An 18,952-nucleotide genomic window follows, 5' to 3' on the forward strand; every position below is an offset into this window, starting at 1 on the left:
TTTTTTCCAAATTATTGCTTCTAGAAATTCACTATGCCAATAATTTCTGTGCTTATCCTTACAACCCTTTGTGAACAACAGGATAAATATCCTGGAAGGGACGATATTCAGCGTTTATTCAATGGAAAACATTTTCCGCAGAAGTGTTTTTATTAAAAACCAAAACATTGATGTTTTCTCATATTTGAGTCACACATTTCCCAAAGCAAAAACAAATTATTGACAGGGTTAGCCTCACCATTTGAAATGCAGAGCAGAATGGGAGCATAGCATTAACTAACTTACTAACATTCAGTAAGCACCAAATCGATTTTGCAAAGTTACCAGCAGCACTCCCTTTATAAGGCTGAGGGAGGTAGCTTCAAAATCTCCCCTCCCCCACCGCATCCCAAAACCAGCCCAGCTTGTCCCCGCCTCCCTAACCTGTCCTTCCTCCCACCTATCCCGTCCTCCCACCTCACGCCCCGCCCCCATCTCCTGCCTGCTAATCTCATCCCGCTCCCTTGACCTGCCCGTCCTCCCTGGACTGACCTACCCACTCCTTAACTCCCCACCTGCACTCACCTTTACTGGCTCCATCCCCGCCTCTTTGACCCTCTGCCTCCTCTCCACCTATCTTCTCCTCTATCCATCTTCTATCCACCTCCGCCTCTCTTCCTATTGATTTCAGAAACCCCTTGTCTTCCCCCGCTTCAGAAGAAGGGTCTAGGCCCAAAACATCAGCTTTCCTGCTCCTCTGATGCTGCTTGGCCTGCTGTGTTCATCCAGCTCGACACCTTGTTATATCAGCATTCTGGCGCTGTCCAGCTTTCTGATGAAGGGTCTAGGTCCGAAACGTCAGCTTTTGTGCTCCTGAGATGCTGCTGGGCCTGCTGCGTTCATCCAGCCTCACATTTTGTTATGCTGAAAGATGACTTCCAGCTTGCAATCTGTTAGTAATTCTTCCTTCAGGAGAGGAGACTCAGTCACCGCTCGCAGTTCGACTTGGAATCTGGCCTCTCAGATCCCAACATTCAGCTCCCAGGGTTGGTCCAGAGCTTCCCATAGGCAGAGCGGTCTGGCGGCGAGCCGAGGGTCCAGGCTGTAGGGAACTGTTGGAATCCACCTCGAATGTGACCGAGTGCTGGGTGCCAATGAGAAGGAGCTGCTGCAGGGGCTCAATGACCGCTTCGCCAGCTTCATTGACAAGGTTTGCCAGCTGGAACAACACAACAAGGCTCTGGAAGCAGAAATCATCGTGTTAAGGGAAAGGCAAAGCTCCCAGCCTGAACTCGCTAATGTCCCCTCCGCAACCTCATCCAAGAAAACGAAAAGCAGAAGATGGGGATCCAGTTGGATCGGGATCACTTGGAGGAAGATCTCCGCCGATTGCAGAGGAAATATGAAGATGAGAGACAGATCCGACAAGAGGTTGAAGCAAGTCTCCAGGCTTTGAAGAAAGACACAGAAAGTGTGCAAATGAACAAACTGGAGCTGGAGAAGAAAGCTCAGGCGCTGGTGGATGAGATCGACTTCCTGAAGAAGAACCATCACGAGGAAGAGGTGGCTGATCTCTTCTCTCAGATCCAAGCTTCCCAGGTCGGTGTGGAATTGAAAGACATCATGAAGCCAGACCTGACCGGAGCCCTGAGAGAGATCCGGGCGCAGCTGGAAGGCTACGCCACTGTGAACCTGCAGCATGCTGAGCAGTGGTTCACAGCAAGAGTGGCCAAACTCAATGATGCAGCAGCGAGCAACAGAGAGACTCTGCAAAGGACACGACAGGAAATAGGTGAGTATAATCGCCAACTCCAGTCCAAAAACCTGCAGCTGGAGACAGCCAGAGGAAGGAAAGAGTCTTTGGAGAAACAGTTGGATGAGATTGGAAACACACACCGAGGCGAATTAATGCGATACCAGGTGAGAATGCCAAAGGAAACTAATGGTCTCTATCCCTCTCACTCCATTTTTTTCAATAAGTATGTATGTTTTGTTTGTTTTATAGGATACCGTCCAACAATTAGAGAACGAGCTGAGAAACACAAAACAGGAAATGGCAGTCCAACTCAGGGAGTATCAAGATTTGCTCAGTGTCAAACTGGCCCTGGATGTGGAGATCACCTCATATAGGTGAGCTCACAACCGTCTGTACACCAACCTTCTGTTGGAGCTGGTACTTTAAAACATTCGGTTGCTGTCACAAAACACACGCCACATAATGATATCGAGCTGATTAAACATTGCAAAAGTGTTTGAAATTGAAGAAAGATTTAATGCGGTTCTGACCAATAGAGTCAGATGGCTAGGTGTTGCTAAGCAGAATTACGTCGATTAACTGCATGATTAACTGATTTTCTTTCAGTTCTTCCCCAGACTGAGTTTTAAGAGGTTAATCTACTTCCAAAAGCCAGTTATTTGTCAATTTCCAAAGAAAGAAGAAGCTTGTGTTTATTTAATACTGTTCACATCACTGGGGCATCTCCATGGCCAGAGATATTTTTAAATGCATTGTCACTGCTGTGAGCTTGCCTGGATGAATGCAAGTCGAACAACATTCAAGAAGCATGACAACATCCCAGGACAAAGCAGCCTGCTTGACTGACACCACATCCACAAACTTACACTCCTTCCACCACTAACGCTCAATAGTACAGTGTGTCCCTTGTACAAGCGCAATGCAGAAATTCACCAAAAGTTCTTTATAGATCACCTTCCAAACCCAGGCCCACTATCCCCTAGAAGGATGAGGGCAGCAGATATATGGGAATGCCACCACCTACAAGTTCCCCTCCGAGCCACTCACGAACCCAATTTGGAAATGTATCAAAGTTCCTTCAATATCACTGTGTCAAATTTCCTGGAATTCCTTCTTATTTGCATTGTGGGCCTACCTACACCAAATGGACAACAGTGATTCAGAAGGCAGCTCACCAGCACTTTCCAGAGGACAACTGAGGATGGGAATAAATACTGGTCAGCCAGTGCTTCCCACATTCCATAGACAATTTTTTAAAAAGGCAGTTAAACTGTGCGTAGCAAGATTCAACTAATATCAATAATACAAAGAATGAGAACATCTGTTGGTTGAGGGATAGATATTGGGCACCTCTGGTTGGCAAATGGTTAATGCCATAATCTTTCTAAAACATCTGCAAGTACTCTTTACTTTATTTGAACGGTTCCAATATGTCACAAGCAAGCAACCAGATCGCGGTCATACATTTTATGTGCCTTCCTGGTAAAAGTCTATTTGCAATTGTCCTGGTGCAGTGCTGTGCAACTGCAGTCATTATGGCAGTGAGTGGGAATAAGCAGCAACACACCAGCTGCTATGAGCAATGACTCCTTCCTTTTTGGTTAATTTTGTAGAAACAGGAGTAGATTATTCAGAAGCAGTCAATTTGATCATGTCTGTTCTTTATCTTAATCCTAAACACCTTCCTTTAATCAGGAATTCCTTAATTACCTTGCTTAATACAAATCACTTTATCTCAGTTTTGAAACTTTCATTTGACTTCCAAGCCTCAACAGCTTTTTTTTGTCGAATAAAGCTACGGACCTACCCTAATTTTGTTGATAAAAGAAGCCTCGTTATTTCTAGATTAACATATTCAGGGTCTGAGATGCTGATCTTTTGCTCTGTTTACAGATACTGCTATGAAGGAGTAATTTTTGATTCTAGTTTCTGCTTACCAATATCAGTAGCACTTTGCTTTTTACAGCTGAGAATTTACTTTTCCATTAACCATTTTAGCAGTAGCCAATAACGTGCCGTGCATTGGCTCTCGTAGTGAAAAGACAGCTGACTACAACAGTTGTCTGGACAATACAGACACTATGATTGGTCCAACCATTTCTGGTTGAGGGTGGTGGGGAGGTGTATTCCAGTTGGATTTCTCTCCTGGAAAGGACTTGTATGATATTGCGACATTACATGAATATAACCGGAGACCTACCCATGATTCCACTGCAATTACCATCGAGCATCCTAAATGACCAGCAATAAAATTGTCCATGATATAGAAGGGATTTCAGTGTCTGTGGGTCATACAGAAATCACAAGGTGACAAAAGGAAAGTTTAAGGAGGGCTAATCCTGCATTAGACTTCAAATAATGATGGTGTAGATTTATAATTCCCAATTACTTAAGAGCATTTCCCTCTCCCTTCTAAACTTCAGTATAGCCTGGCCAATCTTTCCCCATAAGAAAACCCATTCATTTCGGGTATCAATCTAATAAACTTCCGTCAATATAATTACATCTTTCCTTTGATAAGAGAACCAAACCTGTAGCCAATATTCTAAATGTGGTCTCACCAATACCCTGCAGAAACTAAAGCAAAACATCTTTTCTTTTATGTTCTATTCCTCTCATAATAAAAGATAGCATCCTATTAGTCTTCTTGATTTCGTGTTGTACCTGCAAGTTGATGTTTTGTGACTAATGCACCTAAATCCCTTTTTCACTTTGGAAGTTTACAGTAGTTTTCCATTCAAGTAATACTCTGCAGTTTTATTCTCTTTGCCAAATTGAATAACTTCGCATTTCCATGCATCACACTCCATCTGTCAGACTGGTACACACTCACTCAACCTATCTATATCTGTGTTCTGGAGATAGTACGAATTGCAGATGCTGGAGAATCTGAGATAACAAAGTGTAGAGCTGGATGAACTCAGCAGGGCAAGCAGACCTGGAGGAGCAGGAAGGCTGACAGTTTGGGCCTAGACCCTGATTCTGAAGAAGGGTCTAGGCCCGAAACATCAGCCTTCCTGCTCCGCCGATGCTGCTTGGCCTGCTGCGTTCATCCAGCTCTCGCCTTGTTATCTCTATCTATATCTGTGACTTCCTTATGTTTTCCTCATAACATTCCTTACAAACCTTGGTGTCATTTGCAAATTTAATGGCCACACCTTGGTTCCCCTTTTCTAAGTCATTGCTGTAAATGGTAAAAAGTTGGGGCTTTAGTACAGACCCCCATGGGACTTCACTTGTCACCTCCTGCTAACCAGACAAAAATCTATTTCTGCATGTTGGCTGTTTTCTGGCAGCTAACCAATCTTCTGTCCATGCTAAGGAGCTTTCTTTTTTAACATCTAATCAAATGTGACATCTTATCAAATGCCACCTAGATATCCATTTATCTTTAAACTTCCCTTAATCTACAGCACATGTTACTCCTTGAAAGAACTCCAACAGATTGGTTAAATATGATTTCCCTTTGGTGAAAGCATACTGATTCTTCCCAAGTAACTTGAGTTTTCTAAATGCACTGTTTTAATCTCTTTATGATCAATTCTAACTCCCTCCCCTCAATTGACATCAAGCTAACTGGCCTGTAGTTTCCTGTTTTCTGCCTCCTTTCTTGAATTGAGGATTTAGATTTCCTACTTTCCTGTCCAATGAAACCTTTCCAGAATCAAGGGAATTTCATAACATTAACTCAAACTTGTCTACTACCTAACGAGCAACCTCTTTTTAGAGGCGAGGGTGTAATCCATTAGGACCCAGAGAGTTGTCAGTGCACAGCTTCATCAGTTGCTCAGCATAACTTCTCTCATGTCTATAGTTATGCTAAGTTCCTCTCTCCCTTCCATATACAAAGTTAAAGCTATTACTGGAATGATTTTGTATTTTCTATAGTGAAGACTAAAGTATTTGTTCATTTTGTCTGCCTTTTTAAATTCACTCATAGGCTTTAGGTATTGTGGCTGGCTAGCATTTGTTGGCCCACCCCTAGCTGACCTTAAGAAACTGGCAGTGAACTACCTTCTTGAATCGCTGCAGTCCATGTGCTGTAAGTAGACCCATAATGCCATTAGGGAGGCACTTCCAAACTTTTGACCCAGTGGCATTGAAGGAAACATGGATATAGTTCCAAGTCAGAGTGGTGAGTGTCTTGGAGGGGAGTTTGAGATCATGGTGTTGCCATATATATACTTCCCTTGTCTATCCAGAAGGAGATTGTCATGAGTTTGGAAGGTGCATCTCAGGATCTTGAACGAATTTTGGAAGTGCATCATGTAGATTGCATCCAACATGCTCTGCAGAAATTCACCAAAGATCTTTAGGCAGCTACTTTGAAACTGAAATTGCTTTATTATACACTGACAACTCTCCATTCTCACTCTATGGCGGACTAACATTCATTTTACTTACTGTGTCCATTTTTTTTACATTCCTAGCTAGCTTCCTTGAATATTCTAACTCTTCCTCCTAATTAAACTTTCAGCCATTCTCTGCTATTCTTTAAATTCTGATCAGCATTTGACCCGGCATTCACCTTTGTGTGGTCACATGCTGTTTCCTTGAGTTCACAGCTTTCTACTAATGTCTTTAGTTAATTACAGACAGTTGGCCCTACCTTTAGACTTTTTCTTTCACTAGTAGACATACTTATTGAGTATTTTGAAATATTCCCTCATGTTCATTGATCTTCATTGATCTATCCCTTAGCCTGGTATGCCAATTCGCTTCATCTAGCTGTTTCTGCATAATTGCCTTTATTTGAAATACTAGCCCTGGACCCAGTCTCCTTTCTTTCAAACTGAATCTAGAATTGTTGGTGCCGAACAAGCCAGTGAGTAAGACTTTGGAGAAGAACAGCCTTGATGCAATGAAGGAACAGATTAAGGTCTTAGTAACAGTAAAGGAGGCACAGGCAAGAAAATGAACAGTTACCTTAAAAGGAAATATAGTATCTTTTTCATTGATTATGATCTCTGCTCAGCGTTGAACACAGCCACACCTTGGATTAGACCTCTGAATCAAAGGATCAATACATAGCACAGATATCTGACTGGAGCAAGTAAAGTTACTTCCAGTGCATTTAAGCCATAGGAAATATCAATACATCCCACTTATGCATTCAGGAAATATTGGAGTCAATGAGAAAGATGCTGAAAAATATAATGCACTCATAAAATAAGACAATAATCAGATCATTGTAATGAAAGATTGGTTTTAACACAAAAAGTAAATTGTAACATGGGTATTGAGAAAATATTAGATCAATTGGAAGAAAATTCTCTCATTTAAAAAATATTGCTGCAAAAGGTGCAGTCACATTTGGTGAAGGTGAAATTGATCAACAGTGGCAATGTGAATTGGGCTGGTAATGAATCAGCAGCCTGTTACGCACCACAACCATTCTCCCAAATTATTACCAGGACTTTAGTTTCAAGAAACGTAAGAGTGACAGTGAGATTAGAGAAGTGTCTCTAGAAGGCTTTGTACTCTTGTTCTGTGCACCTGAGCGGAAGGAAAAAAATTAGTTTCCAATTTGCTACAAGCCCATTTAGTCCTCCTAGCGAAGACCAATTTCATTCCATTGAGTCTTCCTTTATCAGTGATTTCAAACGTATCCAACATAATACATTTATATCATTTACTTTGCAATGTTTTTAGAAATTCATTTGGAAATAATTTTGTTAATCCTACTTTAAAGAAATGTCTCTTTGAGAAATTTATCCTGGCTTTTAATAGTTAAGGGTTTTAGAATTAAATAACAGGCAAAAATTGCTTCTTTTATAGTTTCTATTGTTCTCTGTTTCCAGTTGAGACTAATCATTCTTTTCTCTGTTAAGGAAACTCTTGGAAGGTGAGGAGTTGAGATTTGGTTCAGATACTGATCACCTCAGTCTTTTATCCTCTACAGACAAGAACCCCCAATACATGACACAATTGTTTCAAGTCTCAACTAAGACAAAGGCCAGTCCTGAGTTCAAGACTGTAGAGGAGATTATAAGTGACACAGCAAAGGAAATTGACCTGGCAGACGTCAAAGATGCTTATGTGAAAATGAAACCTGGCCAAGCCTACGATGAAGGATTTGAAGAAAAGAAATCAATGGCAGAAGAGGAGGCAGGAGAAATTGAAGAAGAGTTAGCTCCAGACATAGATGTGGGCACAACGAGTGATACAAAAGACAGGGCAGGAGAAGAATCAAAAGGACTTGAAGAAAAATCAGCTACTGAAGCAAAGGATGGAGAGAAAAGTATTGAAGCCAAAGATGAAGAAGAACGTGCTGAGGCCAAAGATGGAGGAAAAGGTACTGAAGCCAAAGAGGAAAAAGATGCTGAGGTCAAAAAGGAAGGAAGAGGCGGCAAATCAAAGGAAAGAGAAGAAGACATTTATGTCAATGAGAGAGGAGATTCTGAGGCCAAAGAGGAAGGCGAAGGCACTGAGGCCAAAGAAGGAGAAGAGGATGGTGAGGCTAAAATGAAGAAAGAAGAGGAGGAAGTTGTTGAGGCAAAAGAAAATGCAATGAAGAAGAGACTGCTCAGGCAAAAGCAGAAGCTGTGAAAGGAACAGCTGCTACAGCTAAAGAGGAGGGCATCAGGGAGCAAGGTACTGAGGCAAAACCGGGTGAAATGGAAGGAAAAACTGGTGAAAGAAAGGAAGAGACTGTGAAGGAAGAAACCATGAAGACTATTGATTAAAAAAAAGAAACAGAACTTCAGAAACAGACAAAGGGCACTGAGACCTTGAAGACAAAAGAAAAAAAAGTAAGAAAGATGAAGAAAAGTAATGCAAGGAAAATTAGTGAAATCCTTTAAGAGAAAGACAATGAAAGAACTTATGTGAATGAAGGAAGAAAATGAAACCACTCACCCAGTCCATTTATCCAAAAAGACTCTGAGGTCATTATGAATGGTTTGATGAAAAATTGAATGAAATAAGTTGAAACTGAAGGAAAATTCAAACAGCCTTCCTGGCAAATGAAGTTGAAAGTCTGGTGTAATGATGATGACAATAGAAAACAAGAAACAATGGTCATGCATGGTGAAAAACAAAGAAAACAAAACAAAGTGACCATTACCAAAGGACAAGACAATGACAAAATGATTATTGAATGGGAATGTTTAAAAATATTGAAGTGACAAGATGTAGCGGGCTGCCTATGTATCTTGAGTTCAGGCCGTCAAAATGAACCAAGGCTGCCCCTAGAGCGAGTTGCAGTTGGCCAATCCACTCCATTGGTCAGAGAATCTGTTAAAATCTACTCTAAACTATGTAAATATACAGTAATACGGAAATGGTGATCAAATTACGAAACAGGTCATTCAGTAACGGTATTCCAGATGAAAAGTCAATAATCTATTAAAGGTCAATTTCTTGTTCACAATTAAAATCACTGTTAAAAGAAAACCTGTTCTGTCACCAATTATTGTAAATTGTTCCATCTTATTTACTCTATAGATTTTGAAATAAGTTGAATTGTGTCACAAAATGAGCTATGACCATGGGTCCTGATGGCAATCATTTTCATGTAACAAAGAAGATATTCTAATGAATCCTCTAGCACCACAGCCAAGTAAATGACTCTTCCATGATATTCAACCACAACAATCATCACAGGCCTGCCCATATCTCTGTTCATCCAAAGCGCACAGCCCACCACATTTCAACAATCACTTATCCTTCATCCAGAGACACAAAGGATAATTAGGAGACTAAAAGATTTGGATCTGATTCCTGATACTGCAATTGTGAATAGTCCCACTTGTTCTCATCATCCTGACTCTCTTTGACCTGAATTCATAGTTCTCTATTTCAGGTTGGGTTGAACACAGACCATTAACACAATCTGCAATTGTTCAACTAAATCTAAAGATCTGTCGGTGAGATTTGCACCAAGAAACTTTCAATAAATTCTGTAAGTAGCAGCCTCTGTATTATTCCTATTTGTTCTGTTGAACACCCATGAAAGTTTTCCATTTCTGTCTGCTATGGATTGCTCAAAATCAATGTCCTGCTCTTTAGGCATGAGGTATGACAGAATCTAGAGTACACATAAACAGCATTCTGACACACACACTGAAGTGAAGGTAACAGTATGGGAGAAACTTCAAGAAAATCCTAGGCTACACATCGGTTATGCTTCCTGATGGAGCAGGGAGTCACCTAGCATTTTGTCTTAGTCAGTGAGTGCAATGACAGTGAGTAAGCAGTCCAGAGATGCACTGCTCCACTCCATGAGCTGGCTGTGTGCCCCTGATCACACAGTGTCCTTGCTGCAGCATTATAATGAGAGTTGCTATTGTGCCCAGGCACAGTAAAGTACAGAAGTGTGCTGTGAGTGGATCAGAGATGTGCCATGAGGGCACTTAGAGCATGGCATTTGTCAGAAGCCAATGTTCATATACATGGGGCTTATAGGGGAAGCATGAAATGAATATTTTTGAACAGTATTCACTCTAAAAAATGACAATGTTGTCAAGGAGAATACTGAGATACAGGCTACTAGACTAGGTGGGATTGAGGTTGACAAGGAAGATGTATTATAAATCCTACAGAGTGTGAAGACAGATAAGTCCCCTGGGCTGGCTGGGATTTATCCTCGGATCCTCTGGGAAGCCAGGGAGGAGATTGCTGAGCCTTTGGCATTGATCTTTAACTCGTCATTGTCTACAGGAATAGTGCCAGACGACTGGAGGATAGCAAATGTGGTCCCCCCGTTCAAGAAGGGGAGTAGAGACAACCCTGGTAATTATAGACCAGTGAGCTTTACCTCAGTTGTTGGTAAAGTGGTGGAAAAGGTTATGAGAGATAGGATTTATAATCAGCTGGAAAAGAATAAATTGATTAGGAATAGTCAGCACAGTTTTGTGAAGGGAAGGTCGTGCCTCACAAACCTTACTGAGCTCTTTGAGAAGGTGACCAAACAGGTAGATGAGAGTAAACTGGTTGATGTGGTGTATATGGATTTCAGCAAGGCGTTCGATAAGGTTCCCCACAGTAGGCTTTGTACAAAATGCGGAGGAATGGGATTGTGGGAGATATAGCAGTTTGGATCGGAAATTGGCTTGCTGAAAGAAGACAGAGGGTGGTAGTTGATGGGAAATGTTCATCCTGGAGACCAGTTACTAGTGGTGTACCACAAGGGTCGGTGTTGGGTCCACTGCTATTTGTCATTTTTATAAATGACCTGGATGAAGGCGTAGAAGGATGGGTTAGTAAATTTTCAGACGACACTAAAGTCGGCGGAGTTGTGGATAGTGACGAAGGATGCTGTAGGTTGCAGAGAGACATAGAAAAGCTGTAGAGCTGGGCTGAGAGGTGGTAAATGGAGGTTAATGGGGACAAGTGTGAGGTGATGCACTTTGATAGGAGTAACCAGAAGGCAAAGTACTGGGCTAATGGTAAGATTCTTAGTAGTGTAGATGAGCAGAAAGATCTCGGTGTCCATGTACACAGATCCTTGAAAGTTGCCACCCAGGTTGACAGGGCTGTTAAGAAGGCATACAGTGTTTCAGCTTTTATTAATAGAGGGATCGAGTTCCAGAACCGAGAGGTTATGCTGTAGCTGTACAAAACTCTCGTGTGGCCGCACTTGGAGTATTGTGTACAGTTCTGGTCACTGCATTATAAGAAGGATGTGGAAGCTTTGGAACGGAGGCAGAGGAGATTTACTAGGATGTTGCCTGGTATGGAGGGAAGGTCTTACGAGGAAAGGCTGAGGGACTTGAGGCTGTTTTCATTAGAGAGAAGAAGGTTGACAGGTGACTTAATTGAAACATATAAAATAATCAGAGGGTTAGATAGGGTGGATAGGGAGAGCCTTTTTCCTAGGATGGTGACGATGAGCACGAGGGGACATAGCTTTAAATTGAGGGGCAAAAGATAGAGGACAGATGTCAGAGGTAGTTTCTTTACTCAGAGAGTAGTAAGGGAATGGAACGCTTTGCCTGCAACGGTAGTAGATTTGCCAACTTTAAGTACATTTAAGTCATCATTGGACAAGCATTTGGACGTACATGGAATAGTGTAGGTTAGATGGGCTTGAGATCAGTATGACAGATTGGCACAACATCAAGGGCCAAAGGGCCTGTACTGTGCTGTAATGTTCTATGTTCTATGTTCTATGTTGTATGTCTTCAGTGGCCGTGGATCTACCTTGAGATGCCTAGTGTCAAAAATGGAGTCCCTACAGTGCAAGTGGGGAGCTGAAATCACCAGATGCCTGCTCTGATTTCCATGTCAAGAGTTCTAGACGTTGATTTTGATCGGTGAATTTGGTATGGTAAGAAGCTGAATATTAATGAACAAAGTTGTGGCTTTAATATGGCATTTGACGAGCTCTAATCCCCCTAGATTGGCAACTCATCACTGCCTAGTGAGAAACTCACTCTGCCTCTCTGACGTCGAGATGGGCCTCATTGGACTTTTCACATGATTCTGCCACAAATCTCACATCACTCAAGGTCCCTATTGGATTCTGCCCTTACATTCCACTTTACTTCTGCTACATAGATGGATACAAAGTCTGCCATTTTCTTAGTGTCCTTTATCATGCCACCAACAATGAGTCCACAATGCCCCCTTACAACCTTCTCTTGATTTATTGATAAAAATGTGAACCTCGCTCTTGCATCTTCCTCATATTTCCACTTTACTTCTGTCAGTGCTTTCTCTAAATGCTTTGTGTTTGGTTTTGCCAGTCCATTGGATTCCGAGACAAGCAGAAATTGCTGGAGAAATCAGCAGGTCTGGCAGCATCTGTGGAGAGTTAATGTTCCAAGTCCAGTGATCATTCTTCCCAGTTCTACAATACCAATAGGTTCTGTCCTTTGGCAGTTATTCTCATTCTGTTGTTTTATATGGAAGTGCTTTTATAACAGTCAGATTCCTCATAGCCTTCCTGCCCCCATTTACAGTTTAGTGCATGTCAGAGTTTAAGGTGCTTTCCAGGTCTGAGTGTTAACGTTGTTCTACTTTTGATGGTAATAATATCAAGTCATTTATTCAGACAGTGACCTTGGCTATAAGTAGATTGAAATATCAAACTGCAGCACCGTCTATTGTCTCAAACCTTTTTTATATCAATCCTTAGAATCACTGAGGGGCAATATCATCTGGTACCTACTTACAATGATAGGTACATGAATGGATGAACAAGATTTCAAGCAAATTCCATTTCTGCAAATTCCTGAGGGATAGTAAGAACTGTTGATGCTGGAGTTAGAGATAACACAGTGTGGACTTGGAGGAACACAGCAGGCCAGGCAGCATCAGAGCAGCAGGAAAATTAACGTTTCGGGTTGGGTCCTCCAGCTCCACACTGTGTTAGTTATCTCTGCAAATTCCTGATGTGGGATATAATTTAATGCGGCAAGTTTGTCCCATGGACAGCCAATATTAAAAAGCATCTTTGAGGTGCTGTCTGGACCTAATCTATTAAAAATTTGGAAGCGATCCAGTTTCTTGAAACACTCCACAATAGAAAGTCATTTTATTTTTATTACCGTCTCTCTATATTGTTAGCAGATGCCTTTATGGCCTTACTGAATTAGTTATGCAGATAAAGCCCAAGAAGTGTCACTTATCAAACAGCTACAGATACTAACAGAATAGGTTCTTCATTGCTTATAAGTTTCGAAAGAACTTTTCTGGATATCACCATCATAGTTATCTTGCATTGTAAAATTTTACATGTTCCCATTTTTTTATGAGTCATCTGAGATGTATTGCTCTAGGTGCAATTTAAGTCAATCAATGTGGCCTGTTTGAAGGTTATTTAAAAATTTCTGTGATCCTTGCTGACCCTCATGTTAAAGAGCTTGCACTGACATCTAGTCATTAAAGACCAGCATTGATTTCACAGTTAATGAGTTCAGTTGTCCTGTTGTGTCATCTACGTTCCAGGACTGGGAATTCAGATAGGCATTCCATTTAAATTTAAATCCAGATTCTTCCTTAAGGCACTGGATGCAGAGTCTTTAAATAATTTTAAGACAGATGTAGATAGATTATTGATTATCAAGGGAATGAAAGATTATCAGGGAAATGCAGGAATGTAGAGTTGAGGTTAAAATCCAAACAGCTATGACCTTATTGAATGAGGGTGCAGATCAGAGAGACAAGAGACCCACTCTTGTTCCCTGAGATAATGGGAACTGCAGATGCTGGAGAATCCAAGATAACAAAGTGTGAAGCTGGATGAACACAGCAGGCCAAGCAGCATCTCAGGAGCACAAAAGCTGATGTTTCGGGCCGAGACCCTTCATCAGAGACCCTTTGAGCTCCCCTGCCCATCTGTGTTCAGCTTTTAAAGACAACATGGGCCTTCATCGCCCATGTCAATATGATAATGGATGACAAGGAACCTTTTAAACCAAGTTTGTGACAGTGTGCTCAGCCAGCTAGGCGGGGTGACAAGGAAATCTTCTTGTGCTTAAAGGGACAGAGCTCCATTTGTCCTTGAGGTTTCATTGCATATGGTGGCTTCTCAGGGCACCACACCTTTACATGGAATCATCATCCTGATGTGGCTGTGGGCCTTCTCATTGGAGTTGCAGCCTCAGAAGCCTACCTGCCATCCCTAACAGGGCAGCAAGGGTAGAAGCAGCCAGATAGGAAGCTTTGGCCAAGGGGTCTGTAGTAATTGTAACAAGGTCAGCAAGGTGGAGGGAGAGAAAATGAGTTCCTGGATTGGGGCTGTTAATCTCATCCAGTTAGGGAGCCTTGGCTGACAGATACAAACGAGAGTTCCAGAGGTTTTGTTCACTCTGAAAGCTGGCTTGGAGGAAGCTGGACCAGTGCTATACACATGAAAATAAAGGTTGGACTTAGTGAGGGGATACCTGCCTCGGTGGAGTCTTTTCAGGGTCCTTGGCAGGCCACATGGCATGGACAAGCTGTGGAGTCCCACGCATGGCAATGTTGGATTTAGACAGCCAGGGGTATTGGTAGCATGGTGATTATGCTACTGTAATCTAAAGATATGGATTTAAAGAAAAATGCATCAAATCCCTCCAAAGCAGCTATGGAATCTAAATCCAATTGATTTGATAAATCGGAAATTAAAATAAATCAAAGTAAAAGGGACAATGAAGTTTTTTTTTGTGAAGGGCTAGTAGGAACAGCTGATGCTGGAGTCAGAGATAACACAACGTGGAGCTGGAGATATGCAGCAGGCAGCATCAGAGGAGCAGGATTGGCTGCCTGACAGAAAGCAGAGAGTTGGGATAAAAGGCTCTTTTTCGGAATGGCAACCGGTGACGAGTGGTGTCCCGCAGGATTCAGTGTTGGGGCCACAGCTGTTCATCTTATACATTAATGATCTGGATGAAGGGACTGGGGGCATTCTGGTGAAGTTTGCTGATGATACAAAGATAGGTGGGCAGGCAGGTAGTACTGAGGAATTCTGGGAAAGGCCTGACCAAGATCTTGGACATTTTGTTTCATATTCAGTTAACCTATAAATACACAACAACACCCTGTTCATTTAAGCTATTATTTTATGGAAATGCTCACAAGCCTTTCGGGATGCTGGCAATAGAACATCCAGGTCAATTTATTTTCAACCATCTTTACTGAGTTTCTTTTCAGGATGTACATCTGTCAAGCATACAACCAGTTCACACGCCTAATGCCTCACCTTTCCAAGTTCAATAAAATCTGCTAGTCACAGGCCTAATTTGTATGAGGAACTGACTATACAGTCAAACATTACCTACAGGCTTTATATACTCACATGGAGTTGGACCAGTTGCAAATTTGCAAATTGTGTACAAAATACTGACATCTGACCATCAATAATATATTAAAGAGCAAATTGGTCACCACACCAATCCCCCTGGAACACCACTTGTGATTGGGCTCCAAGTATTCATTCTCTAGTTCCCCAATAAATTCCTTAAACATCACTCTTATTATTGGCATCAGACCACACGAGTCTATAGGTGCCTGGGTCAATCTTGTCTCTTTTTTTAGACAGCATTTCGGTGTTAGCATTGAAAGGAGATAATTGAGTTGATCTTAGAACAAGCCTTATATTTTCTTAAGAGATAATGGAAACTGTAGGTGCTGGAGAATCCGAGATAACAAAGTGTGGAGCTGGATGAACACAGCAAGCCAAGCAGCAAAAAGATGCTGCTTGGCCTGCTGTGTTCATCCAGCTCCACACTTTGTTATCTTATATTTTCTTAAGCACATTTCTACTTCTGTTTTTCAGACCGGAGGCCTGTGGCCAGTAGTGGTCCACAGAGATCAATGCTGGGTCCACTTTTGTTAGTCATTTAGATGATTTAGATGACAATATAGAAGGCACAAAATTTGTGAGTTTGTGGACTACACCAGAATTGGCGCTATAGCAGACAGTTAAAAAGGTTATCTAAGTTTACAATGAGATCTTGCTCAATTGGGTCAACGGGCTGTAGAGTGACAACATGGAGTTTAATTTGGATAAATGTGAGATATTGCATTTCAGTAAAACAAACAAGGGCAGGACTTATAGAATTAAAAATAGGGCCTTGGATAGTGCTATAGAACAGGGAGACCTAGAGGTTCAGGTACATAACTTTTTGAAGTTGCATCACATGTAGATAAGTTGGTTAAGAAGGTGTTTAGCACACTTGCCTTCTTTGCTCAGATTTGAGTGTAGCAGTTGGGACTTCATGTTGAGGTTGTACAATTACTATACCTGGAAGACATTTGAATAAGTGCATGAATAAAAAATGTTTGGAGAGATCTAGGCGAAATACTGGCAGGTGGGATTGGTTTAGTTTGGAAATATGGTCAGCATAGACTGGTTCCATGCTTTCTGGCTCTATGACTCAATGACGCTACTATCTTGCTCATAAAAAAATTGGGTACTTCTAATATTTGTCTCCATATTCAACAATTCCTGTCTCTTTTTCCTTTCTTTCATTTATTGTCTTTTTGTTTCTGGATATATGATTTCTGCCTGCCTTGCTTTTTTATTATTGCCTTTTACTATCCTATTTCTCTTAATTTTTTTATATGGTGAACAACTCCTGTTCAAACTACATATTGCAGTAATTTATTTTCTGTTTGCTACAGTTCTTGTTAGCTATTCCTCAACCACACAAGCATAAAATACTGTTAAGTCCCTGAGGCTCTGATGGATTTGTGCCACTGGGCAAGTTGTCAATCAGGAGCAAAACTGCTGAGTCCTATGTGTCAGCATTGAGGAGTCTTAGATCAATTGAAATGTTAGTACAATGCAGCTTTTTAGGCATCTCTTAATATAATTGTGAAAAGCTCCTTCAAAGGCTACGAAAAGAATGGCTATCTCTCCCCAGCTCCACACAATGAATGTAATATATCTACTCCTCAAAATCACTCTAGGCTTTCTATGAATTTTTCTATCCATCAGGACTAGAATGCATGCATTGTTTCAATTTGCATAACAGTTGCTCTTGGAAAGGCATAGCTGCATAATACCAAACCCCTGTGCAAACTCTCATCAGTTAAACACAAATCTATTAACCGATGGTATGGAGTGTTTCTCAATTGGATATGTTTGTCCTCCTTTTGTCAGTGTGTGTTACTTCCTTCACTATGTTGAAATTTCTGAAGTAAGTATTTTTACTGGAGTGCTGAGACACGTACAGTCATTAGACACTTCACAAAGGCTGCAGGAGGAAACTAGCACAAGCCCATTTTCCAGAAAATGCCAATCGTAATTTTGTTCCAAAGAAAGTAATATAGCAAGATAGTGAAAAATGAAGTAAATATTTGGAGGTATTTGCTGTAGTAATGAAGATAAGCACAATCTCACAAAGGAGACGTAAAGTGACAGGATTTTCTCATACTATTTCTTACCAAATAATCATATGATGCCTTCTTGAATGCCTCAGCTGTGGGGAGATGATGGCCTTTTGGTATTATCACTAGAAGATTATTAATGCAGACACTCAGGTAATGTCCTGGAGGTCTGGGTTCAAATCCTGCCATGGTGGAATTTGAGTTCAATTAAAAAAATCTGGGATTAAGAGTCTAATGATAACCATGCACCTGTTGCTGATTGCCAGAAAAATCTTATTCAGTTCAGCAATGTCCTTTAGGGAAGGGTATCTGCCATCCTCACCTGGTCTGGCCTACATGTGGCACCAGCCCCACAGCACTGTGGTTAACTCCTAACTGTCCTCTGAGCAATTAGAGATGGGCAATGAATACCGTCTGGCTTTCAAAGTCCACATCTTGTGAATGAATTTTAAAAATTGATCCTGCCTCCACCATATTTCTAGGCAGCACATTCCACACCCTAAGTACCCACTTAATTTAATATCATGTTTTCTTCTTTTGCCCATTCCTTTAAATTAACACTCTCTCATTTTTGTTCCTTTTATGAGCAGAACATAGAGAAATAAGTTAGAGAAAACAACTCATCACGCATTGTGATATCCATCTGACCTTGCAGCAATGAGAGACATGTCAAAAACTACCTATCTCAGTTCCAGGAATGTTGCATTAATGGCACTTGAAAAAACAAGTCCACACTTAATAGTCCTGCAGCCTGGAGAGAAAGTTATTCTCTAATCCATGCCTGTCTTAACATAAATGTCTCAGTCTCATCAGGGATCATAAACGCCCCTAACAGATATTTTTGCATTAGCCTGTGGTCACTTTTGTCTTGCCTATCATCTGCAAGTAACAAAGCAAATACCTTATATTTCTGCAAATGTCCAATGTGTGCTCCTTATTGCCCAAATGAATGCGTTTTCTTGCTTTGACCTTTTTTTTACTGCGCTCATTTTACTTAATTTATTATTATTCTAAAAATACACAAGCCTGTAAATGTAGCAAAACTGGCTTCCCGTGTTTTACTAAGTCTGCTACTCAGACACACAATTTTAGCTCCTGCTGCAAAAGATGCCGATGGTTGGAGAATGAGAGCTGCATATGACTCAGCAAGACAGGTATCCCTCTCATCAATGCAGTAAGGGAAGATTGAGCTATTCTTTACAGAGGGCTCTTAAAGGGGTTAGGCTCCCTCTGCTTTCCTGCTTGCTTAACTCATTTTCCATACAATATGAAATGAATGGCTTATAATTAAACGTCTTGCATACTGGACATAAGAAAGGCCATGTAAACACAAGAAACTCCATAAAATATTTTAATGTCCATACAATGCTATTTTCTTAACATTATTTCTGCATCTGCTTCAACATATGCACATATCATGTTTACCTATCCAAAATAATGTCTAACTGCAAGTCAAAA

At 41.1% G+C, this 18,952-nt stretch overlaps 1 pseudogene; it reads left to right on the forward strand.

Moving 5' to 3' along the window:
* The first annotated feature begins 910 nt into the window (after positions 1-910).
* On the forward strand, positions 911-8,284 carry LOC125467446 (neurofilament medium polypeptide-like; annotated as a pseudogene).
* The last annotated feature ends 10,668 nt before the right edge of the window (positions 8,285-18,952 follow it).

The sequence above is a fragment of the Stegostoma tigrinum genome, chromosome 37, assembly GCF_030684315.1.
Source record: "Stegostoma tigrinum isolate sSteTig4 chromosome 37, sSteTig4.hap1, whole genome shotgun sequence".
NCBI classification, from domain to species: Eukaryota; Metazoa; Chordata; class Chondrichthyes; order Orectolobiformes; family Stegostomatidae; genus Stegostoma; species Stegostoma tigrinum.